We start from the raw sequence: 27754 nt of genomic DNA on the forward strand, positions 1-27754 counted from the left end.
AAGGTCTACCGCGTGGACCCATTAATTGTGAGATGAATGTGGGGACGCCAGAAACGTGCCTCTCTCCTAATCCCGCAGCAGTCGGCTGCGATACACCTGGATCAGGAGCTCGGCCTGTGCCCACACCCTGACTTGGGCCTCCGCGTCCTTGCCCGCGTCCACGTCCTCTAGGCCTACCCCTACCCCTCAGCATGCTGTATTACCAGTAGTGCAGAAACAGAACGCTGTAATTAAATGTGCCGCTTATTGGCCTGTGGTTAGAGGCTGACTTCGCTTGCGGAACGCACAGCAGAGGCAGGAAATAATTTTGCGCAAGCCTGCAACACTTAGCTCGCTGCGTATGAATTAGGACAACTACCCCCAGCAGAGACGCAGTACAGTCAGGACGGTCACAGGCAGCCCAAATAGATTTTTTTCCCAAATTTTTTTGGAAAAGCCCACTGCCTATATAGACTGGATATGTCTTTCACTGTCCCTGCCTCACCACCACTACTGGCCGTGGACTATGTAAAATTACTGCAGTCTGTTTCACTCTGGACAGGATGATAGCGGTGATGTAAGAGGCAACGCAGAGCCAGGAAAGAATTTTGCGCATGCCTGCTGTAACACTTAGCTGGCTGCGTATGAATTAGGACAACTACCCCCAGCAGAGACGCAGTACAGTGAGGATGGTCACAGGCAGCCCAAAAAGATTTTTTTCCCAAATTTTTTTGAAAAAGCCCACTGCCTATATAGACTGGATATGTCTTTCACTGTCCCTGCCTCACCACCACTACTGGCCCTGGACTATGTAAAATTACTGCAGACTGAGGACGCAATGCTCTGCACGGCCAATATACAAAAAAAAAAAAGTGCAACACTGCAAAAAGCAACCTCAACAGTACTGCACACGATCAGATGTGGCCCTAAGAAGGACCGTTGGGGTTCTTGAAGCCTAAAATCAATCCTAACACTCTTCCTATCGTAGCTTTGGCATCAGCAGCACTTTCCCTGATCTCTGTCAGAATGCATCTGTGGCGAGCCGCGGGAGGGGCCGATTTATATACTCGGGTGACACCTGATCTCGTCAGCCACTCACTGCAGGGGGGTGGTATAGGGCTTGAACGTCACAGGGGGAAGTTGTAATGCCTTCCGTGTCTTTTTATTGGCTAGAAAAGCGCGCTAACGTCTCAGAGATTAAAGTGAAAGTAACTCGAACATCGCGTGGTGCTCGCCTCTAGTAACGAGCATCTCGGACACGCTAATACTCGAACGAGTATCAAGCTCGGACGAGTACGTTCGCTAATCTCTAGTAGGGATCTAAAAGGATTAAATGGATTGTCAAGGATTAAAATAAAAGGACTGCCTTTTGTTTCTACAGACAGTGGCACCCATCTTTTGAGTGTGATGCTGGAGGGTCCCCATCCAAGTCCACATTCCCCTCTGACATATTTAGCACTGTTTCTAATGAGAAGAAAATAAAACAACATTTTATTACAAGGTGAGGCCTTTTTTTCTCATCATGGACCTCACCTTGTAATGATAATTTTTCCCAAGGGAATATTCACGCACTGCGGCTGTGCCATTTTTTCGGCCACACAGCTGAAAATCCCATTGTAAAAAACACATCTAGTATAAACATAAATATTCACCATTTCTGTGTTAACTTCAGAGTCATTGCAATTCATGATAAAATTGCCTGCATTTGTTGCAGTGCTTGTACTTGTCCGGGACAATAATTGAGCCACAACCACACTGTGTGAGCACATCCTTATGGTCTAAACTAGTGAAAGGCTTAAATTATACCATATCTAGTGGTCTGGGTTGAGGAAGGCATTTAAATTAAACATACCTTGATGTGATGGGGTTAAGTACCACAAATGATGTAATGTGAGGAAATAATCCAAATGATGCAGATGCAAAGCAACATTTTATTTAGTAGCAGGATGTATTACAATACAATAAATAAACCAAATTTATAGAGGTTAAATCAAAGAAAATGATTTTATAAGATGTTGTGAGCAAATCAAAGATATTCTAAATTGCACTGTGAGCATTAACACCCTTATTTATTGCAGCAGTAGCTTCCTTGGTCTTGGCAAGGATCAGGGCAGCAGGGATTGCAGGGATCTGCCAGGAAGAGATCACATGTTAGAATATGGCACAAATAATGTATATCTAAGGATCTGTTCTTATCAGTGTTTGGTTCTGCTCTACAGTTTTACAAGAATAAGTTACTTTTTCACCTAATATAAATTAGGTTAAAGAGTATAGATGAGCGTGTATACTCGCTAAAGGCAATTGCTCGAGCGAGCATTGCCTTTAGCAAGTATCTCCCTCGCTCGAGACCGCAGGTTCGGGTGCCGGTCTGTGAATCTATTTATCTGCTGCTTTATTGATGAGCTACCAGTGCGGTCCACATTGTGCTGAGCTGAATCTTACTAGAGAGAGGAAGTCACTGTCTCCATTTATTCCTATGAGATTCACACTGTGGTTCTAGAATAAATAGAGAGAGAAACGTTTGGGATGAACAACAATTGCTGTGGAGTTCAGCTAGTCACAGTGCAGGTATCATGAGAGAATGGTGGACTGGACCAGAGGGGATAACTCATGAATTAAGCAGCTGATACGTAGACTGACTGCCCCAGTACATGGCAATTTTACTCTTTGGAAGTGATGAAAAGTTTCTCTGCAGTGTCTCTTCAGATATTATGATGCATGATTACCTTGTTTGTAGTGATGACCATGATATTGAAGTCCTGGTTTACATGCTGTCAAAATGAATAAACAGAATACATTGAGTGGTAAATTCTCTTCTCGAAAACACATCGGTTTAATGGCAGAATCAGAATGTAGGTAAATACTTTATGCTGCTGATCCAACATGTTATAACTTTGTCAAATCTTTGCCACTGGCTTTTCCCTAGGCTTTTAATCTTTTTATCCACTGTAATTTTACACAATACAGCATGCATTACATTTTCACTATTGCAGGGGCCGACACAAAGTAGTGCATAGGCCATTATCTTTCCAACGGCTTACAACATGAGAGAAGGGGCTGGTCATTAAGCACCTTCTCCGTGGCTCATTAGAAAGTCTCTCACCAATCTCTCAACACAGTTTAAACTAGTTTGTTTTTTATCAATGCCTCAAAATCATCAGCAAACTCCTTTTCACGCAATTGAATGGACAATGTTAAATTAGCAGTGGACAGGCTAAACTCCCTGTCTGTCTATATTATTATCTGTTCAACTTACAAAATGTATATTAAGCTTTATCACATCTGTGCTAGCTAGGGATTCTGTTTTCCTACTGCATTATGGAGCCACTGACACAGATTTTAATAGTCTCAATGCTTCTGTAATAAAAACTTACGGTCTTGGCATGGATCTACGCAGATAGGGACTTTTTGGCAGGGGTCTTTGCATGGATTCTTGCAAGGATCTTGGCATTGGATCTTTTGGCCGCATGGTCCTCCTTTGATTCCAGACATGATTGAGTTCTTGGAAAGATATGTTCTATCTCCAGAGAGGGTAAAGAGTACATTAATTTCAGTGATGGTGGATGGTCTACTTATATAGTGGAACTAGAAGCAGGATACATTCCTTATATGGCTGGTCACAGATACATTTATAAGCTTTTTAAATATACACCTGACCAATAAAATCTGATTCAGTATCAGTATAAATGGAATATACTAATTATAGTACTAATTAAAGGATAATTAGTAAGATGATGATTACAACGTAAAAGATATCTGAAACATCTGCAGTGTATGATTATTTCATGTTCAGAAGATAAAAGAGTTTGTCATTCTGACAATGTTAACCCCTTAAAGGCATTGTCCAAGATGATTTTTTTCTAAAACCATACTCCCCATACCATAAAATAGCAAACTATCATATACTCACCTTTCCCTGCTGTGTCCAGGTTCCTACCAGATGTCATGTTTACTTAGTGCAGCAGCCTGTTTATGGGACATCACAGTCTGCTGCAGCCAATGACAGAGCTCATTAACAGTTAGCCACCCCTAGTAGCAGTATGAGGGACAATGACAGCTCAGTAGAGATGAGCGAACGTACTCGGCCACACCCCTTTTTCGCCCGAGCGCCACGCTTTTCGAGTACTTCCGTACTCGGGCGAAAAGATTCGGGGGGTGCCGTGGGTGAGTGGGGGGTTGCAGCGGGGAGTGGGGGGGGGGGGAGAGGGAGAGAGAGAGGGCTCCCCCCTGTTCCCCGCTGCTACCCCCCGCTCCGCCTCGCCTCCCCCCACCCCCCGAATCTTTTCACCCGAGTACGGAAGTACTCGAAAATCGCGGTGCTCCATCGAGTAATTACTCGAAACGAGTATATTTGCTCATCTCTACAGCTCAGTGATATGTTCAGGACATCCTGCAGTCACATGTGTTGCTTCTCTTGACGGAGCTTCCAAGAGGCATTTTGAAACAAACAGTCTAATAGTGAAGTGTTGAGCGGGATCGTTTACACTGAGTGACAAGCCTACGATGCAGCGATGGTTTTTATGCTGACTGAAAATCACCGATAACGAATAGCGAACAATTTGTAAATTACTTTTTTGCATTTTCCCTAACGATTATCATTCAATTTTATTTGTTTGAACAAATTTTGAGTGATAATCGTCCCATGTAAATGTCCTATTAGTCTAGCTGGAGAGTTCTTCAAATCTACACAATTAACCTTAACTCACCATTGTTGAATCTACATGACTCCTACAATGCCAATTGTTGTGGGATATATATATATATATATATATATATATATATATACATATATATATATATATATATACATATTTCCATCTATGCAATTTCTGTGTTTCTCACATCAGTCTATGCACATATATATATATATATATATATATATATATATATATATATATATATATATATATATATATGTGTGTGTTTAATAATCTTAATTAATATAGTGCTAACATATTCTCAGCACTTACAAGACAGGGGGAGTGGAAAAAAGAAGAAAACCACGGTTACATGTTGTAATCCATTGATAGAAACAGTAGGGGTGAGGGTTCTGCTCCAATGAGCTTGCATACTACAAATAATGGAGTGATATAGAAGGTAAAGGGTCTGCAGATGTGCAAGGTATGGAGAAGTGGAGAGTGTGGGATGCTAGGAACATCGCCAATGGTCAAATTGAGCCACTCTTGCAGCTGGGCTGGTATCGTTCCCTTACGATTAGGCTGGGCCAGGCTTTAGCTGTGTCTTTGCTTTTCCTCGTTCTGTGGGGCATAGTGTCAGGTGAGTGATGTCAGTTCTTTATAGTTTGGCTTTGGCTTGACTGCAACCTTGGTCAATTTAGTATCCTCCTGGGATTGCTGAGCTGCACAGCCTGTTTTCTGGAGTTCCTGTTCTTTCCTGTGGACTGATGCTTAGCTAAGTAGCACAGTTGTTATTCCTGCTATTGTTCCTATCATATTCAGTGTTCCCTGGCAGGGACTTCTTAGTGGCCGAGGTTCACGTGCGGGTCCTCTTTTTATCAGAATGACCGGCCTGCCATTAGGTAGTAGCCTTACCTTGATAAGAGGTTTTTTAGGGATAGATTTTCCCTTTTGGTTTTGTTTTCTGTTTTCTACTGTGTAGGCACCCTGCAGCACTTATATTGGTGCATTATTTAGTTTTAAGTCTGCTATGCATGGTTGTACTTTGGTTTTGTTGCATTAGTTACGCACAGTTGTGCTTCTTTATGTTTCGTTGCCCTGCATGTCCAGTTTGGAAGTACCAGCCGTATAGTGGCTGAATCAGCATGACTGCAGGATGCTGTTGATTACGGCTAAAAGGAATTGCAGACAGTAGGACAGGGAGCATGTTATGAGACGGAGTACGGAGGGAATTGGCTTAGGAGGTGTTGTATCTCTCTCTGTAGGAGTGTGTTTTTAGAGCATGCCTGAAGCTGTGTGAGTCAGGTATTGCTCGGCTAGTTTTGGGTAATGTTTTCCAGAGGACTGGTACTGCTCTGGAGAAGTCTTCAAGATGGGATTGAGGGGTTCGAATTAAAAGGGAATTTAATCTGATTTTGTCAGCAGAGCGGAAGGCGCAGGCTGGATGGTGGATTGAGATGAGGGAAGCAATGTAGGGTGGTGCAGCGCTGTGGAGAGCTTTGTGAATGAAGGTAATAAGTTTAAATTGAATTCTGTATTTGATGGGCAGCCAATACAGTGACTGGCACAGGGCAGAGGCATCCAAGTAGCGGTTGGACAGGAAGATTAGCCTGACTGCAGCATTCAGGATGGACTGAAGAGGGGAGAGTCTGGTGTGTGGGAAACTGATCAGCAGTGAGTTGCAACAATGGAGCCAACAGTGAATGAGGGCAATGGTGAGCATTTATAGCTTGCCCATTGTAAGAAAAGCGCAGATTCTTACAATGTTCTTGGGGTGCAGACACATTCGGGCAAGAGACTGGATGTAGGGGGTAAGTATATACATGTATATTGGTATGTTCTCCTGTTAGTATAAGCAGCAGGCAAATGGTTAACTTGTTAATATTTTACGCTTGTATTCTGGCTTACGCATTGCTCTCAGGGCAAAACTGGCTTGGAAGCGATCTTGAGGCTCCCCTTCACTGATAAAAGAAGCTGCTCACACCATTGAAGCTGCATTTTTAAGCTAATGATCATAATACAAGTTGTTTCTTCGAAATCACTTGTTTTAATAGTAACACACTGCCCTTTTTGTGCACTCCTATTTTGGGATGTAATCCTTTTTTCTGTAAGAAGTTATGTTATTTTTGAGATAAAGCAGAAGCACATTGGCTTTGATACAAGCACTGTCTCATTTTCAGTTCTTCCCATGCACGTTTCCTCTGATTTCGGTTTCCATGACAATTTGGTTAACCAAAAGAGACAAGTGGATCTGGAACCACGTATACAACCACTAGGCGCAATGATTGGAGGATGCACACAATTGGGAAATAGTTGAATCAGTAAAATAAAGATTGGAACATATTCCTTACTTATCCCCATTGTACATACTGTCTGTCTGGGTGCCATGCGTTTTGTAAGTGGGTCTGCGTAAAGGGTTCCACATTTGTTGATCTACTTGTCTATTGTAGTTAAGAACCCTGTTTGTGATTTCACTGTACTGTGTTGTTATGTGCTGTTGAATTGCTGTTAGACATAAGATAGTTATTATCATTGTCAGTAGTGTCATCTTGGTTCCAAGTCCTGATGGGGACTTGAAGGCTATTTGAGAAATAGGAATAGAAATAGAAACAGTTTGCAGCTGCTATAGCACCTGTATAGATGTCTGATCTCAAGGTTATATTAAAAGTTCTGAGGTTTTGTGTCCGTGCTGAATAATGGTTTATAACATTCTGAAAGCCATGAATGAAAACTATTCACAGGGGCAGAACAGTTTTTAAATCAATTAGAAAGCCATTCACAGAATAGACTTTTTAAAAAAAAAAAACCTAAAGCATAAGCCTTTATTGATTTCTATTAAAAAGCAGGACTAGACAGACATACATAAAACCCACGCAAGCCCCCTAAGAAAGTGTGAACACATGGATAGAAGAACGGACATATAGATCACAGTACAGATAGGACTGGAGGACTCCACCTACGGATCATTCCAGAAACTTAATCAGATCAGGTATCTCACAGTCTAGATAGATTGGTAAGGACTCTGAGATCCTGATCAGAGATATAGGATGAGCTTGATCAGTTTAGTGAGGTTTGGTTTGATAATAACTAGCTCACAATACATATATACTTTCCAACAGAATTCAGTTTCAGACTCAATATAAGGTTAATTTTTTCCAATGGTCAACATGTTTCTCTGCTGGTTATGCAGTTCATCAGGAACCGTCTAAAATTTATCTTTATTCAAAGGAAATTACTATGACTGTCTATCACTGAGATATCAGAAGCACGGTGGTAAGTATAGATGAAATGGAATAATAAACTGACCGAGCTTGATTTTATGCATTTGATCATAAGCACCCACGAGAACTGTTATAGTTAGGATAGTGAAGAGTTTTTACAGACAGGTAAGCATCTGGTATGACCGTCTTTGATTGATAACTACGTATCTATTTGAGGCTCATATCCAACACACAAACAACCTGGTATAGTTGCATGGAAGATATACCTTCCCTAATGGAATGTTGAGTCGTAATCCCAGGTGCCTAAGGTGTATTGTCTAGACCCCCCATCTAAGGTCTTTAGTTATTGAACTGCTATTCAATGCTGGCTGTTGCTTCTCAGTCATCAGTCTCTGAGCCCTATCACTCCGGAGCTGAAGAGATACTATAATACCAAGCTAGACTGCTCTAAAGAAAGGTCAAAAAAGACATTGTAGTAAAGAGTGGTACCAGTCCCTACAGTGCTTCCAGTTATTCCCTAATTTGCTACCAGGTCCATTTGCCCTACCTATCTACTGTGTTTCCCCAAAAGTAGGTCCTACCCCGATAGTAAGCCCTACCGGGTTTTCGGGGGAGGCTTGAAACATAAGGCCTCCCCCGAAAGTAGGACCTACCTAACATTCCCCCCCTCCAAAAAAATCAATACTCACCTGGTCCACGGCGGCCCGATTGTCCCTGCGGTGCTGTGGCAAACTCCAGAGTCCTTCCTGTCTGCCATCTCAGCTTTGCTGGTGAGGGGGCTTTGAATACCCCGCCTCCAGTAAAGTGGGCACTGTGATTGGCTCATTGAGCGTCAAAAGCCAATCACAGCTGGCGTTCGATGAGTCAATCACAGCCACTCAGTGATTGGCTTATCGGTGGATGGCAATATGGTTGAGAGCAGCCCTCGGGGTTTAAGGTCATTGGGCTAGAGATATGGAGCATATGCCTCGAATCTCCAGTTGTAGATGAATCCATATTGATAAGCCTGTCCTACATTACACCACACTAAACACTCAATTTTGGACTTTCGTGGACACATTCTCTGTAGACATTGGGAATTTTCGTTCCCCATATACGTATGCCTATTAACATATTCTGACAGATGAAAAGAAGGTGTTTCCAAAAAAGTTACCGTTGGTGTTGATACTATCAAGCATTTTGTGAACAGATTCCTGTTTATGCAGCTTGTCATCTGGCTTCAATTGTTGAACAATAAGGAGGAAAAACAACAAATTGTATTCTGCAGGAGCTGCAGGACTTAAAATTAGGGCTAATGTATCTAACAATTTCTATATAAATGTACAATCCAAGTGATGTGTTAAAGGAATATTCACTGAATTGATATTTACTACCCATCCACAAGTTAGGTGACTCATAAATGTCTTTTTGTTGGGAGTCCAATTGCTGTGGAAACACTTACCAATTGTGAGAACAGGGGTCCCAATTCTTCCATTCCTTCCCATAGTGGAAGGTGATTGAATGCACAATTTTGCTCCATTCAACTTTGTGGAAGTGCTGAAGAGTAGCTGAGTACTATCTCCAATGTATATAAGCAATCCCCCTCAATCTCTGCCACAGTAATAAAAAACTAGTATTGTAATTATCTCAGTGTAATCTGACTCTGCAACCCATTTATATCTGTTGTGTTCAAATAATCCAAAGGATTCAGATGCAAAGTAACATTTTATTTAGTAGCATATTGTGTTACAAGCAGTAATAAGACTTGACAGATCAAAGAAGACGATTATACAGTTTACTGTAGGACCTCATGGACAAGGAGAAACACATTCCATATTGCATTGGGATGTCTTTATTTATTACAGCAGTAGCTTCCTTGGTCCTGGCAAGGGTTGGTGCAGCAGGGGTTGCAGGGATCTGCCAGGTAAGAGATCATGTTAGAATAAGACACAAATGCAATCTAACCATGTATCTACACAGTCTTCAGAATCATTGCTTGTTTATTTGTAGAACCTATAACTCTATAATTAACTTTTAATGTTGTTTCTTAAAATTAATTTTCAAAGTCTAATATTACCAGTCACAGCATTTGAATATTGCGATTTTGAGTTTTATATATATATATATATACATATATATATATATAAATCACAGCGGTATCACAGTTTATCGCTGCGTTTTCTCACGGTGATATCGGAATTTTGTGTTGCTACAAAGTCATGTGACTTTGTAACGCTCTTTTGCCAGGATTTTTTTTTTTTTGGGGGGGGGGGGGGTAGAGTGGGGTGGGGGCTTTAAAATTTAAGCCCTAGCCCGAAAATAAGCCCTGGCTGCATAAAAAAAAGAAAGCATTACTTAACAGACGCTGTCCGCTTTGCCGCACTTCTCCTGGAGCTCCGGTTCGTCTCTGTAGCCTTCAGCCAGTGCTTCCTGATTGGCTCTGATTGGTTCATTGAGCGCTGTAGTGATTGGCTGAGCTGCGGTGCTAAAGAACCAATCAGCGCTTCCTGGAGAGAGAGACAGCGCTTCCTGTGGATGGGATTTTTAAACTCCTTATCAGGAAGCGGCGGCTGAAGGCTACAGGCAAGTGCCGGAGTTTATGGGAGGAGAAGTGTGACGGAGCGGACAGTGCCTGTTAGGTGATATTTTTTTATGCAGAAAGGGCTTATTTTAGGGGAAACAGTAGTTGCATCACACCACATAGAGGAAGGTTCCATAGGGAAACATGGTCTACAAAACAGCAAATCGCGGCAATATTCAGGATGCTATGATTTTTTTTAACTCCATGCAATGTGCAGTGGCGCAGCATGGTATTGTAGGTGCAGCTCCTACTCACTTCAAGGTGAGCTGTGCCTGCAATACTATGCCAAGCCACTGCATATTATATGGAGTTATGTGCTTTCTGCTCCTTGCAAAGTGAGAGCTTCCCAGTGAACAGCAGATTGGTCAGGAACCCTGCCGGTCACCTATTGAGGACCTATCCTATTGATAGGTCACTAGTTTTTTAGAACTACAAAACCTCTTTAACATTAAATATTATGACTAAGGCCAATTTCACACAAGAGGATTTTGGTCAACATCAGTATTTTAAGATAGAACCAGAAGTGTGATATTATTAGAGAAAAAATGATAAGTATAGAACTGAAATTACTGTTTTCAATCTACATATATTTGGTGCTGTGATGCATAATTACCTTGCTTGTGAACATGGTAGTGATGACCCTGGTGGCCATGATGATGATGGTGAGAGCCATAATAGTTAGGTCCAGCTTTACATGCTGCAAACATAGAAAATGAGATTAAAGTCAAATTTACAGCTGTATGTTGTGCACAAGTTTGTGTTATATGCTTATACTGTAAATCATCAGTGCTAATCATATAATATTACAAATTGCATATCCAACGATAACACTATTTTATAATTTACACATATATAAAATCTATATTCAGGGTTGAAAGTTGTAAAATGGGAAACAGTCAACATGTTTGTCATCAGGCATGTCCGTAACAGTTTATCTGAGCTCCTATAATGCATTAGTTGGGTTTATTATTTCAGCATCAAATAACTAGATTTTTCTTGATGTTGATGTAATTCAGATCATAAGAGAACAAACTGTGCATGCATTGAAGCGGCAAGAAATTCTAGGCGATTTAACATCTAAAGCCACCTGACTTGTCAGCACAGCTCTGGAATATCATACAGTACTGAAGACATACAGGACATACTGAAGATCAGTTTTGCTATTTATTTACTTCCATGTAGATGATATCGATGTATAAACTGTAGAACTAAGTTCAGAAGCTGACATTGTTTTAAGGCTTCTATAGTAACAACTTACGGTCTTGGCATGGATCTACACAAATGGGGACTTTTTGGCAGGGGTTGCATTGATTCTTGCAAGGATCTTGGCATTGGATCTTTTGGCCACATGGTCCTCCTTTGATTTCAGACATGATTGGTTCCTGGTATGGTTGTTTTCTCAAAGATGGTGGAGAGTAGATTTGTTTCAATGATGTTAGATGTAAGACTGGTCTACTTATATACTGGAGCTGGGGTCAGTACATTCCTCATGGGGCTGGCCACAGCAACATTTATAAGGTATTAAAATGTATATCTGACTGCAGTATAACCTGATTCATTATCACATGGAATGTACTTTATATTGAGATTTGTGCTCATATAGGGATTATTAGTAAGATCTTGGCTGCTCATAAAACAGATCACACAACATACCGACTCTGTACCATTATTGGAGATGCAGAGAACAATAGACTTTGTCATACTTTCTGACAATTATAAATATGTGCAAAAATATTTTTAACCCTTTTAGGACACACAGACATTTTTCTTTTTTTTCGACTCTCTGCTATTAAAGAAAAATCATAGTTTTTTTTAATTTTTCCATTGACGCAGCTATACGAGAACTTTTTTTTTGGGATGAGTTATATTTTTCAATTGTACCATTTAATGTAGCATGAAATGTACTGAAGAAAGGCCTTTTTTGGGGAGAGGGTCAGTTGTCTTTATGGCGCATAAGGTGTGATAACAATGACATTTTTTTTCTTTTTGTGGTTGGTATAATTACGGAGAATCCAAATTTATATAGTTTTTTGTTGTATTAGTTTTTTTTAGAATATTCTTAAGAAAAATTACTGTCCAATTTTGACTGTAATTCAATCAAGCCTTGCCACATGCAGAGCTTAATAGGCAAGTTATTCATTTTCTTATGAACTGTAAGCTAGAGAGCTATGCTTCCACTATTATGAGTACTATTAAAGTAGTTGTTACTGTCACCTAATCCTGTAAGAGGCTGCAGAAATTGTATCATACAATTATTCTTTATATGCTAACAAAGCCTGTTGAAGAACTGTTGAAGTTATAATGAAGCTTTGATATTGTTATTTAAATATTTAAAATACACATGAAATTATTCATTAGGATTATGGGAATATTTAACAGGATTATGAGAATTAAATTTAAAATTTTGATAAATTTTAGGATTAAAGAGGTAAGATTTGTGCACTTTAAGCTGTGAATCTGTTGCATGTTAATTATTAGCTTTTCTCATTAACTGGTAATACTTTTTAAAGTGTCCATGAGTGTAACATTTTTTTTACGTGTTAAAATAGTATCAATGCCCTTCACCATGTTGATCATCACATTGAGACAAGCTCTGTTGACCTTGCTGTTCTCTGTAGCCTCGGTAGTGTCCATCCTGGTCATGTTGCCCAGCTTTGGAGTTTACTTTGTGATCTACAACGCCATGCTATCCTTGTTGACACTGCTTGCTTTGTATTTGGCACTGCTAACTTCAGGTCTGACATTGCTGGGCTTGCTTGTGACCTCCTTTACCTCCAGACATGATTGTTGAAGGCTGCTGAGAAGACATTGATGATTTTAAAATATTTTACTCTTCATCAAAAGTATAAAAGCTGCTGCTTCAGTGGGATAACATGATGTCAGCAAAACTCTACGGCATTATTCAAATTCTCCTTGAGGCAGCGAAAGTGTGTCCTTTTCTCTGTTAATAAGGGAGATGGAATAAATCCTCCACAGTGCCACCTATTGAGAAAAGAGTGTTTCTGACCCCCTTTTCTCTGTTGCGATTGTTTATCTTATCGTTTTAATAAAACCCTATATACAGTCATGAGAATCTCAATACCCTCTTTGAATAATATGGCTTTATGTATCAGGACATCATAAAAATAAACAAGGTCTAAAAATTATGTAAACACAAAGTCAGATGAATAACAAGACATGCCAAATTATAGCATATCAATATTTAACACACATTAGGAATTCAGAAACAGTGTGTGAAAGTATACCTTTACTGCTTCCATAGAAACTAAGAGGCTAAATGGCAGCCTGGTGCTGCTAATCAATACACCTGAGTAATTGATCATCAGCAAGCGTGACCACCTCCATAAGATCAAAAGTTTTGATAGTTTGCTGGCTAATATATACCTGGAGTATCCAGGCATACACTACCGTTCAAAAGTTTGGGGTCACCCAAACAATTTTGTGTTTTCCATGAAAAGTCACACTTATTCACCACCATGCGTTGTGAAATGAATAGAAAATAGAGTCAAGACATTGACAAGGTTAGAAATAATGATTTGTATTTGAAATAACATTGTTTTTACATCAAACTTTGCTTTCGTCAAAGAATCCTCCTTTTGCAGCAATTACAGCATTGCACACCTTTGACATTCTAGCTGTGAATTTGTTGAGGTAAGCTTGTGAAATTGCACCCCACGCTTCTAGAAGCATCTCCCACAAGTTGAATTGGTTGGATGGGCACTTCTGGCGTACCATACGGTCAAGCTGCTCCCACAACAGCTCAATGGGGTTCAGATCTGGTGACTGCGCTGGCCACTCCATTACCGATAGAATACCAGCTGCCTGCTTCTGCTGTAAATAGTTCTTGCACAATTTGGAGGTGTGTTTAGGGTCATTGTCCTGTTGTAGGATGAAATTGGTTCTAATCAAGCGCTGTCCACTGGGTATGGCATGGCGTTGCAAAATGGAGTGATAGCCTTCCTTATTCAGAATCTCTTTTACCCTGTACAAATCTCCCACCTTACCAGCACCAAAGCAACCCCAGACCATCACATTACCTCCACCATGCTTAACAGATGGCGTCAGGCATTCTTCCAGCATCTTTTCATTTGTTCTGCGTCTCACAAACGTTCTTCTTTGTGATCCAAACACCTCAAACTTGGATTCATCCGTCCACAACACTTTTTTCCAGTCTTCCTCTGTCCAATGTCTGTGTTCTTTTGCCCATCTTAATCTTTTTCTTTTATTGGCCAGTCTCAGATATGGCTTTTTCTTTGCCACTCTGCCCTGAAGCCCAAAATCCCGCAGCCGCCTCTTCACTGTAGATGTTGACACTGGTGTTTTGCGGGTACTATTTAATGAAGATGCCAGTTGGGTACCTGTGAGGCGTCTGTTTCTCAAACTAGAGACTCTAATGTGCTTATCTTCTTGCTTAGTTGTGCAACGTGGCCTCCCACTTCTTTTTCTACTCTGGTTAGAGCCTGTTTGTGCTGTCCTCTGAAGGGAGTAGTACACACCGTTGTAGGAAATCTTCAATTTCTTAGCAATTTCTCGCATGGAATAGCCTTCATTTCTAAGAACAAGAATAGACTGTCGAGTTTCAGATGAAAGTTCTCTTTTTCTGGCCATTTTGAGCGTTTAATTGACCCCACAAATGTGATGCTCCAGAAACTCAATCTGCTCACAGGAAGGTCAGTTTTGTAGCTTCTGTAACGAGCTAGACTGTTTTCAGATGTGTGAACATGATTGCACAAGGGTTTTCTAATCATGAATTAGCCTTCTGAGCCAATGAGCAAACACATTGTACCATTAGAACACTGGAGTGATAGTTGCTGGAAATGGGCCTCTATTCACCTTTGTAGATATTGCACAAAAAACCAGGCATTTGCAGCTAGAATAGTCATTTACCACATTAGCAATGTATAGAGTGCATTTGTTTAAAGTTAGGACTAGTTTAAAGTTATCTTCATTGAAAAGTACAGTGCTTTTCCTTCAAAAATAAGGACATTTCAATGTGACCCCAAACTTTTGAACGGTAGTGTATATTAGCACAATGCTATGAAGGAAAGACAACATCATTGATCTTAAAGAAACAAGTGTTGCTGCCCATCAATCTGGTAAGAGTTGTAAAGCCATTTCCAAACTATTTGAAGTCCATCATTCTACAGTAGGAAATATTATTCACAAATGGATAACATTCAAAACAGTTGACAGTCTTCCAAGGAGTGGACGTCTTAGCAAATTTACCCCAAGGTCAGACAGTGTAATGTCCAGAGAAATTGCAAAATATACAAGAGCTACATCTCATACTCTAAAGGTCTTAGCCTGTTAAATGTTTAAGTTCATGACAGTACAATTAGTAAAAGACTGAACAAGTATGGCTTGTTTGGAAGGGTTGCCAGGAGAAAGCCCCTTCTTTCTAATAAGAATATGGCAGCACAGTTAAAGTTCACAAACTTGCATGTGAGCACACCAAAAGTTCGTGGAACAATTTCCTTTGGACAGACAGGATGGAACTGGAGATTGGTCATAATGCTGTCATGTTCGCCTGAGCACAATGCATACCATACCCAGGATATACATGAATAGAGGGGGAATGAACACAAATAGACACCAAAACAGACTGAACAGTAAATGGGACTTGTGAGCAGACATCCAACAATGAGTGAGAAATGTCAAAACACTTACTATACATCAGCAGATGGAACAACTAATAAGTGCATACAAGTTATTGGTTCGTATTTTGGCCAAGATACTTAAGCTCACGTTCCCATGACAAGGGTCCTCCTCATTGAAAAAATTCAAGTTTCACGATAATACATAAATTTAGCCCCAAAATGGTTCCTTTTTATGAGGGTCAATAGAAATAAAGCACCACAAAATTTCCTACCCAATTTCTTTCAAGTGTGGAAAAGCAGTGGAAATGTAGATGTAAAGTAAACTGCTGTTTTGGTTTGTTTGCGCAATATTTGCTTTTGGGTATGTTTTCAGGTGGCCAAATTTACAGAGGTAATGCTGGAGCTCAAGGAAGCTTACAAATCATATGTAGCATTGAATGTGGTAGGAAGTTGTGTTTATACAAATACATTTGAAACTAGGCTACAAGATGCTTCACTTCTGAATATGCCTAATTTATTATTATTAATTTTTTTATCATTGGTTATTAAAAACTCAACAAGTGCAATGATGTCTCTTTAGCAACAGCTTGGTAGATTAGCCCATGTTCTGATGCATTACATTATAATTGCTGCACCATTACCTGCATCATGCCTTCCAGCACCTCATTTCCAACACAACCTGACACAATTGTGTTCCTGCATCATCTCCGCTCATCTGAGCATGTCAGTAAGCTGATGTCAGCATTTGCCAGGCCTATATAACACGAGTTGGGCCAAGCGCAAGCTTATAGTTGACAATACTGTTTTTTTTATATAGCTAGTATATATATTTTAACCTAAAGATGAGTAGACAGAGCTGGTAACCATTCAGAGAATGTTTGCTATATTTGAAGTAAATATACCACATGTGTTCGGCACAAAAACCTGATAAAGAGGCAATGCCATTTGCTGTGCCTATGATTTGGCATGAACCAAAAGATCATCACTCGGCCGGATATTTCTGCATGACCAATGTTGCTAGAGGCTGATCCTCGACCTCCTCTGCGCTGATGGTAGTGGATTGCTGGCTTCTGCGTGGCTGTGGCTCCTGGTTGTTCCCTCCAGACTAGTTCTGCAGTGGCGGACCTATGCGCACCGCTCCTGATTGCCACATCAGTGTGAGACTGGCCTGTTTGCTTAGCAGTCTTCCAGGCACCGCCCTTACTGCCATTTCCTTTTGAGTTCCCCATTATAACTCACCTTAGGCTTATCTTACAATCTTTAATACAGGTTCAAAGTCCTGTCGGGTCACAATTGAAAACGCCTGTTTGTGCTAGCACACTTGTCAACAATACAACCCTGGTAGTTTTACACACTTTATCCTCGACAGTGTACTTATTCCAGGAAATAAGTTGCTGGGTGACACCTGGGAATGATGCTTCCACTCTCTCTGAAAGGACTAAGGAATCCAAAGAAAACAAACTTTTAAACTATTTGTTAAACAACATATAACATAGATTTAGTACTCATTAGACCATGATGGATTATATTGGTAACACAGCAAACTTTTCCTACCTTTAAACAGCAATATACGCAATAACGTTTACCAACCACTTCCATTTCTAACCCTCAGATTTATTCAATTAATTAAGTTGCTACTGAATTCTTCGCTGGGATCTGGAGTGAGATTCCAGTCATGCTTCGGGTTGGGTGTGAAATTTTTTAGCGCAGTATACGCTAGTTGCTATGTCTCAGGATTCGTTGTTGAAGGACCTCTCTGCCATACCAGTGCTATGGCCAGGGAGGGAGGAGAAGCACCCATTCAAAGCCTCTCCCGCTGCAAGAAAACAGTGGCGGGGAGTGGAGAGATACAGACAAGTACCACCTTGCTGTAGCCTCATGTAATACTGTGGGAGAAGGATCTACCTTTAAGGTGACACAGCGGTGACACATCACGCGCAACACCGCCAGAAGATCTGGCTCCTATCAGAAAAGTGAATGGGGCTTGGCGCCATCAGGCCAACCCACCATCCTAAAAGTTTGGGACTCTTCTTGGCATCATGCAGAGGCATATCTAATATAAATAAGCCTACATGCTTTTTCTTGCACCACACTTTGACCTCTTTACTTTAACTTTGCTGTATGATGTTGGTGTCATTAGATGACACACATGCTCACCGGTGCCGTAGAATCATCAAATGTGAGTTTAATACATTCAGGGACCTGTCAGGTGGGTTGAAAGTTACAATGTTAGGTCTATGGGCAGCACTGCTGTGCTTCAGGCATGCGCTGCAGTGAGTGAAGCATTGCTAAGTAATGCAGCATACACTGCTAAGCTGCACCATACACTGCCCATCCAAGAGCGTGAGAGAGACAGAGAGGGAGAGACCGTGATAGAGAGACAGAGAAAGAGAGAACAATAGAGAGACAGAGTGAGAGAGTGATAGAGCAGGGACAGTGAAAGAAAGAGCAATTGACAGAGAGCGATAGAGAGAGAGACAATGATAGAGAGTTATAGAGAGAGAGAGCAATAGACACAGTGAGAGAGCTATAGAGACAGAGAGAGCAATAGAGACAGTGAGAGAAAGAGCGATAGAAACACAGAGAGAAAGTGATAGAGAGACAGAGAGAGATAGTGAGACACACAGAGAGAGAGAGAGAGCAATAGAGAGACAGATAGAGTGATAAAAAGACAGACAGATAGAGAGAGCTGTAGAGAGACAGACAATAAGAGAGCAATAGAGAAACAGACAGAGGCAGAGTGATAGAGAAACAGAGAGAGAGCAATAGAGAGACAGACAGAAAGAGAGAACAATGGAGAGACAGAGATAGCGATAGAGAAACGGAGAGAAAACGATAGAGAGAGCGTAGAGAGACAGAGAGAAACAGACAGAGAAAGAGCAATAGAAAGCCAGATAGAGAGCGATAGACAGACAGAACGAGAGCGATAGACAGACAGACAAAGAGAGCAATAGAAAGACCCAGAGAAAACGATAGAGAGACATAGAGAGAGCAATAGAAAGACAGAGAGAGATAGCAGTAGAGACAGAAAGAGAAGTGATAGAGAGAGAGAGAGAGAGAGAGAGAGAAAAAGACAGAGACAGAAAGAGAATGAAAGAGACAGACAGACAGAGATACAGTGCGATACCAAGACAGAAAGAGAGAGACAGAGGGAGAGATAGACAGACAGAAACAGACAGCGACAGAGACAGCAAAAGAGACAGATAGAGAGAGACAGAGAGACAAACAGACAGAGACAGACAATGAGACAGACAAACAGACAGACCAAGAGAGACAGACATACAGAGACAAAGACAGAGAGAGAAAGAGAGAAAAGGACAGACAGAGAGAAAGACAGACAAACAGGGGGAGATCTGTAGGCTTTTTTATATGAGATAGCTGCTCCAAATACAAAGTGACACTCTAAATAATCACCTAACCAAGCAGATTTAGAAGTTCACAACCACCATGTTTGAAACATTTTATGTTCGTGTAGCGAACATCGGGTCAATCTAGAAACAGAAATTACAACACCATCACTGGTTATACCAGTGGCATAGGAGAAGATAAGAGCAGCAGCTCCTGAGAGGGAGAGAAGGCAAAGGCATGTGATTAATGTGGTGGTGGCTTGTGATGGAAGAGTAACAAAATGGCCTGATGGCCAGGGGATGAACAGCACCAGACAGCACCTTATGACATGGTGGCTGAAAATAACATGCCGCATGGAAGAACAGGGAGTCTCCTTTCCCATAGATGCAGACAGCACAATGAACCAAAGATGACAACAGAAGGAGGATATGTAGGACTGATCAAATGACATTAATGTGCAAACACCATTAGAGGCTAGGACAGACAAGAATGACCTGGGAGGGTATCTCCCCATATGGGACTGTGATATGGGAAGTGTGGAATATGTGACAATGCAGTGTGATGTTTAGCAGTAGTACAACAGGATATGTGAGGCACTATTTGTGAAGTGATAGCATGTATTTGAGTAATGCATAATTCCTGTGCTGGGGAATAAGGCACTTTGAGCAAGAGGGCCATGTGCCAGAACAAGATCATATGAAACAAAGTTGTACGTAAGATGTCTGTTCACAGCTACGATGCGTTGCGTTTGTAGTAATATGGAGCTTCTAAATTTGTGTGTGGGACCGCAATGTTACTGCAGAATATGATAATGAATATGGAGTACTATGTGGACAGAGTTTAGTAATAAGAGAGTTTCAAGTGTCTTGCCGTGCTGAAGTGTGCCCCGGATATGGACACATGAAGATAAATGTTATGTGTGACTTATGGTTAAATCCACATAACATTCAACTACCAAAAATCCTCCTTCGGAATTCAGATCCCCTCCTATAAGATTATAAAGTCTTCTCCAAAAACTTCTATTAGGGCTTTTTTCATCTCATAACACAGTAACAGATCCCATTTCTAGCATTGAATATACTCATCCTGTATGGAATGGTAATATGATCATTTGAAACCCACCTTACCCTAACACCTTTTCTAAAGTCCTCCATAAAAGAAGGATTTTCTATGCAATAAAGTTGCTGTTAGTTGCAATTATCGAGTTCATTACAGTCATCTTTAGTCAAAAGTATTTAGGTGGTAAATGATTATATCTCTGGTGATGTAGCAATCTAAAAGGGTTAAATGGATGGTCAAGGATTAAAATAAAACAACTGCCTTTTGTTTCTACAGACAGTGGCACCCAATTTTTAGTGTGATGCTGGAGGGTCCCCATCCAAGTGCACATTCCCCTCTGACATATTTGGCACTGTTTCTAAAGAGAAAAAATATAACCACCTTTTCTCTAATCACAAGCCTCTCCTTGTAATGTTATTTTCCCAAGAGAATATTCACACACTGCGGCTGTGCCATGGTTTCTTTCATGTGGCTCAGAATCGCATAGCAAAAACCACATGTAGTATTACCACAAATTGGTCCCATTTCTGTGTTAAGCGCAGTGCCATTGCAATTCTTGGTAAATTTGCGTGCATTTGTTACAGTGCTTGTACTTCCCCCTGGTCAACAATTGGGCCACAATCATGCTGTGTGAGCACATCCTTGAGGGCTAAGCAAGTGAAATGGTTAAATTATATAATATCTGGTCTGGGTTGAGGAAGGCAGTGGAGGAAATAATACAAATGATGCAGATGCAAAGCAACATTTTATTTAGTAGCAGAATGTATTACAAACAGCAAAAGAAACTGAATATATGGAGGTTAAATCAAACATAATGATTATATTAGACACCGTGGGCAAACAGAAAGACATTGTAAACTGCACTGTGAGGATTAACATCCTTATTTATTACAGCAGTAGCTTCCTTGGTCTTGGCAGGGATCAGGACAGCAGGGATTGCAGGGATCTGCTAGGAAGAGATCACATGTTAGAATATGGCACAAATAATGTATATCTAAGGATCTGTTCTAATCAGTGTTTGGTTCCACTCTACAGATATCCAGGAGTTATTTTTTCATAGTTGACAAAACTTAGCTTAAAGAGCCACTCAGAGGAAATGTTACACCATTTTGCTGGGGTGTAGTAAATCTATTTATCTGCTGCTTTATTGATAGGATACCCGGTGCCGAAACATCATGCTGAGCTGAATCCTACTGGAGACTTGAAGTCACTGTCTCTATTTATTTCTATGAGATTCACACTGTGGTTCTTATATGAATGATCAGAGAAAGTAAAGATCCTTTTATACGCAATGATTATAATTGCCATCTTTTAAGCGATAACCGTTGTGTGTAAATGAGCCTATTTTTCACTTTTCTGCCAACAATGATTTTCAGTTTGGCATAAAATCCATAGTTCGGCAGAAGAGCTGATAAGAAGGACCGCACTCTGTGTTCTTCCTGGGGAGTGCTGATTACATTGTCTCAGCGCCAAATTAGATGCTTGACAAATGCCTTGATTTGGACAAAACGTTGCTGATTTTATAGAGAGATAATAAAGGAGGTACCTTATGGTGCTGAATCTCTTTTAAAAAATCTCTGTGTGCTGCTCTACAGTATGATCTGGAGTTTGTTTGGAGGATCCGGAAAGTCTGGGTTCCTTTTGAGTGTGCACCTTCACGGCTCCCCCAGTTTGTGGAACTTGTCTATACTGTGCTGCTGGAATCTTTACTTGCTTCTATATTGTCTCAGCTGTCAGCCCCATGGCAGAACAAAGGGAACGTATTCAGAGAACAGACCACCCGCTGTTCTCTGACTTTAGTTCCCAGCGGTTCACACGTATTGCTTAACCTGCTAATTGGTACTAGAGATTAGCGAATACTCAAATGTTCGGGTCCTCGCTATTCGAGTCGAACTTTCCGTAAAATTCGAGAGCTCTATTCGAGTAACGAACCCCATTGACTTCAATGGTAGACTTGAGCATTTTTGTATGGAACCCGCCGGGTGCCGAGCTTTTCTTTTTTTTTCTTCTCTCTCTACCGTTGACATGCGCAGCGTCGCAGGGGGGAGAGGTCAAAACTGACACATCATAGCGGGGAGGGGCCAACACTGGGGCGGGGTCAAACACGGTGTTGTGCTCACTCGAGTTGCGAGCACCTTCGAGTATGCTAATACTCAAACGAGCATCAAGCTCGGAAGAGTACGTTCGCTCAACTCTAATTGGTACTAATTGGTCCAATTACGATTAGGACCCATTAGTAGTTTATGCAAAATGATCACTCAAAAGCAATCTTTTGAGTGATCATCTGTGTGTGTAAATGGGCTTTAACTTTTGCGCCGATTGAGCTAGTCACACGGCACGTCTCTTGAGAAAATGGTAAACTAGACCAGAGGGGATATCTCATTCATTAAGCAGTGAATAAGTAAAATCATTGCCCCAATATGCACTGCAAGGCAATTTTACTCTTTGGAAGTGATGAAAAGTTTCTCTGCAGTGTCTCTTCAGATATTATGATGCATGATTACCTTGTTTGTAGGGATTACCATAATATTGAAGTCCTGGTTTACATGCTGTCAAAATGAATAGACAGAATAAAATAAGTGATACATTCTCTTCTTGAAAACACATTAGTTTAATGGCAGTATCAGAATGTAGGTAAATACTTTATGCTGCTGATCAAACATGTTATAACATTGTCAAATCTTTGCCACTTGCTTTCCCCTAGGCTTTTAATATTATCCTCTACTATAAATGAAACAATATAGTATACGTCATATTTTCACTATTTCGGGGGCCAGCACAGAATAGTGCATGGGCCGTTATTTTTCCAATTGCTTACAAGATGAGAGAATGGGCTAGTCATTAAGTACCTTCCTCATAGCTCACAAGAAAGTCTCTCACACTCTGTATACAGTAAACACTAGTTGTTTTTTTTATTCATGGCTCAAAATCCGCACTAAACTCTTGTTCATGCAATTGAATGGATACTGTTAAATTAGCAGTGGGCACCCTAAACCCCTGTCTGTATATCTGTCAATTTATATTCTTATCTTTGCAAATCATAAAATGTATCTTAGGCTCTATTCACATCTGTGCTAGGGATTCTGTTTTCCTACTCCATTATGGGAGCAGAAAAACTGAATCCTCTGGATGAATGGATCCATCTCATAATGGAAAGAAAGTGTGCAAAACTGTGCCAAACATTTTTACTGGATAAAGAAAAAATCTGGCATGCACGACTTTATTGTCTGGCATTTCATGCCGAATCTGTGCCAGAAGGTAAGAATGGAGCCACTGACACAGATTTTAATAAAGTCTTAATAGTTCTGAAATAGTAACTTACGGTCTTGGCATGGATCTACACAGATGGGGACTTTTTGGCAGGGGTTGCATGGATTCTTGCAAGGATCTTGGCATTGGATCTTTTGGCCGCATGGTCCTCCTTTGATTCCAGACATGATTGAGTTCTTGGAAAGGTATGTTCTATCTCCAGAGAGGATAAAGAGTAGAAGATTAATTTCGGTGATGGTGGATGGTCTACTTATATAGTGGAGCTAGAAGCAGGATACATTCCTTATAAGGCTAGTCACAGATACATTTACAAGCTTTTTAAATATAAACCTGACTGCAATAAAATATGATTCAGAATAACAAATGAATATTATATTAATAGGCCTTATTAAAGGAGAATTATTAAGATGATGATTTCAGCATAGAAACTTGTAAAGATATAAGATGTCTGAAACACCTGCAGTGTGTGATTACTTCATGTTCAGAAGATAAAGGAGTTTGTCATTCTGACAATGTTAACCCCTTAAAGTGGCTGTCCAAGATGATTATTTTCTAAAGCCATATTCCCCATGCCATAAAATAACAAACAATCATAATTTCACCGCTCCCCGCTGTGTCCAGGTTTCCCACCTGATGTCATGTTTACAGAATGCAGCAGCTTGTCTATGGAACATCACAGGCTGCTGCAGCCAATGACAAAGATCATTCTGTCACCCCAACAGTCTGTCATCTCTTGTAGTGGTATGAGGGACAATGACAGCTCAGTGATATGTTTAGGCTTTTAAGAGGCATTTTCTTTTTTCTTTACAATACTCCTTTTATAAAGTAATTTGTCTTTGAGATCTCAATATACATGAACAGGAATAGAAACAAACATACTAACTAGAGATGAGCGAACACCAAAATGTTCGGGTGTTCGTTATTCGTAACGAACTTCCCGTGATGCTCGAGGGTTCGTTTCGAACAACGAACCCCATTGAAGTCAATGGGCGACCAGAACATTTTTGTATTTCGCCGATGCTCGCTAAGGTTTTCATGTGTGAAAATCTGGGCAATTCAGGAAAGTGATGGGAATGACACAGTGACGGATAGGGCAGGCGAGGGGCTACATGTTGGGCTGCATCCTAAGTTCACAGGTCCCACTATTAAGCCACAATAGCGGCAAGAGTGGGCCCCCCCCCCCCCTCCCAACAACTTTTACTTCTGAAAAGCGCTCATTAGCATGGCATACCTTTGCTAAGCACCACACTACCTCCAACAAAGCACAATCACTGCCTGCATGACACTCCACTGACACTTCTCCTGGGTTACATGCTGACCAACCGCCCCCCCTCCCCCCCACAGCGCACACCAAAGTGTCCCTGGGCAGCCTTCAGCTGCCCTCATGCCACACCACGCTCATGTCTATTTAGAATTGCGTCTGCCATGACGAGGGACCGCAGGCACACACTGCAGAGGTTGGCACGGCTAGGCAGCGACCCTCTTTAAAAGTGGCGGAGCGATAGCCCACAATGCTGTACAGAAGCAATAAGAAATAGAATCCTGTGCCACCGCCATCAGGAGCTGCACACGTGGGCATAGCAATGGGGAACCTATGTGCCACACACTATTCATTCTGTCAAGGTGTCTGCATGCCCCAGTCAGACCGGGCTTTTTAATTCATAGACACAGGCAGGTACAACTCCCTATTGTGAAGTCCCTGTCGACCCACAGCATGGGTGGCTCCCTGGAACCCACCGGTGGTACACAGAAATATCCCATTGCATTGCCCAACACAGCTGAGGTAGTAATGTCGTGCTTAATGCAGGTGGGCTTCGGCCCACACTGCATGCCCCAGTCTGACTGGGGTTCTTTATAAGTGTACAGATGTAGTAAAAACTCCGTGTGCACCTACAGCATGGGTGGGTGCCAGGAAGCCACCGGCGGTACATAGAAATATCCCATTGCATTGCCCAACACAGCTGAGGTAGTAATGTTGTGCTTAACCCTTTCCAATCCAATTTGTATATGGTTTTCCTAGGGGGCTTACTCTTTTTCTGCCGTTATACAACGGCGCTATATGCTGGCTAAAGCCAGTACTGCATGAGCTGACACGTAGGATAGGCTCCGACAGCAGAGAGGCTGGCAATATACAGTAAGAGAACCCCGACGAACGTCTACCAACAACGGAGCTGTACAGCCTTAAACACTAATGTCTTCACAGGTCACACAGTGGACTGGAAAGGGTTAATGCAGGTGGGTTTCGGCCCACACTGCATGCCCCAGTCAGACTGGGTTTCTTTATAAGTGGAAACAGATGCATTTATAATTCCCTGTGGACCCACTGCCTGGGTGGGTGCCAGGAAGCCACCGGCGGTACATAGAAATATCCCATTGCATTGCCCAACACAGCTGAGGTAGTAATGTTGTGCGTAATACAGGTGGGCTTCGGCCCACACTGCATGCCCCAGTCAGACTGGGGTTCTTTAGAAGTGTACAGATGTATTAAAAACTCCGTGTGCACCTACAGCATGGGTGGCTCCCTGGAACCCACCGGCGGTACACAAAAATATCCCATTGCATTGCCCAACACAGCTGAGGTAGTAATGTCGTGCTTAATGCAGGTGGGCTTCGGCCCACACTGCATGCCCCAGTCAGACTGGGGTTCTTTACAAGTGGACACATGTAGGTTAAACTCCCTGTGGACCCACTGCCTGGGTGGGTGCCAGGAAGCCACCGGCGGTACATAGAAATATCCCATTGCATTGCCCAACACAGCTGAGGTAGTAATGTTGTGCGTAATACAGGTGGGCTTCGGCCCACACTGCATGCCCCAGTCAGACTGGGGTTCTTTAGAAGTGTACAGATGTATTAAAAACTCCGTGTGCACCTACAGCATGGGTGGCTCCCTGGAACCCACCGGCGGTACACAAAAATATCCCATTGCATTGCCCAACACAGCTGAGGTTACGTCAGCTGTAATGCAGGTGGGCTAAAAATTAATTTGATTACACTGTAGGCGAGGGCCCACAAAAATTGCTGTATCAACAGTACTAATGTACATCCCAAAAATTGGCCATGGCCAGCCAAGAGGGCAGGTGAAACACATTAATCGCTTTGGTTAATGTGGCTTAAGTGGTAACTAGGCCTGGAGGCAGCCCAGTGTAACGAAAAATTGGTTCAAGTTAAAGTTCCAACGCTTTTAAGCGCATTGAAACTTTTACAAAATTGTTCTGAAAAATTATGTGACTGAGCCTTGTGGCCCTAAGAAAAATTGCCCGTTCAGCGTGATTACGTGAGGTTTCAGGAGGAGGAGCAGGAGGAGGAGGAGGAGGAGGAATATTAGACACAGATTGATGAAGCAGAAATGTCCCCGTTTTGGATGGTGAGAGAGAACGTAGCTTCCATCCGCGGGTGCAGCCTACGTATTGCTTACGTATCGCTGCTGTCCGCTGGTGGAGAACAGAAGTCTGGGGAAATCCAGCCTTTGTTCATCTTGATGAGTGTTAGCCTGTCGGCACTGTCGGTTGACAAGCGGCTACGCTTATCTGTGATGATTCCCCCAGCCGCACTAAACACCCTTTCCGACAAGACGCTAGCCGCAGGACAAGCAAGCACCTCCAGGGCATACAGCGCGAGTTCAGGCCACGTGTCCAGCTTCGACACCCAGTAGTTGTAGGGGGCAGAGGCGTCACCAAGGATGGTCGTGCGATCCGCTACGTACTCCCTCACCATCCTTTTACAGTGCTCCCGCCGACTCAGCCGTGACTGGGGAGCGGTGACACAGTCTTGGTGGGGAGCCATAAAGCTGGCCAGGCCCTTAAAGACTGTTGCACTGCCTGGGATGTACATGCTGCTCGATCTACGCACATCCCCTGCTACCTTGCCCTCGGTACTGCGCCTTCTGCCACTAGCGCTGTCGGCTGGGAATTTTACCATCAGCTTGTCCGCAAGGGTCCTGTGGTATAGCAACACTCTCGAACCCCTTTCCTCTTCGGGAATCAGAGTGGGCAGGTTCTCCTTATACCGTGGATCGAGCAGTGTGTACACCCAGTAATCCGTCGTGGCCAGAATGCGTGCAACGCGAGGGTCACGAGAAAGGCA

At 41.9% G+C, this 27754-nt stretch overlaps 1 long non-coding RNA gene across 2 annotated transcripts; it reads right to left on the reverse strand.

Annotated features, from left to right (window-relative positions):
• Positions 1-21129: 21129 nt before the first annotated feature.
• On the reverse strand, positions 21130-23887 carry LOC136624812 (uncharacterized). 2 transcript variants are annotated; one of them, XR_010792444.1, is made up of 3 exons: positions 23724-23887; positions 22906-22950; positions 21130-21347 (listed from the first exon to the last, which is right to left on the reverse strand). It is a non-coding gene; the product is annotated as an uncharacterized lncRNA (long non-coding RNA). The 2 variants fall into 2 exon arrangements; XR_010792445.1 differs by having other exon boundaries at positions 21130-21350.
• Positions 23888-27754: the final 3867 nt, after the last annotated feature.

Source organism: Eleutherodactylus coqui, chromosome 4, assembly GCF_035609145.1.
Source record: "Eleutherodactylus coqui strain aEleCoq1 chromosome 4, aEleCoq1.hap1, whole genome shotgun sequence".
Classification (NCBI taxonomy): domain Eukaryota; kingdom Metazoa; phylum Chordata; class Amphibia; order Anura; family Eleutherodactylidae; genus Eleutherodactylus; species Eleutherodactylus coqui.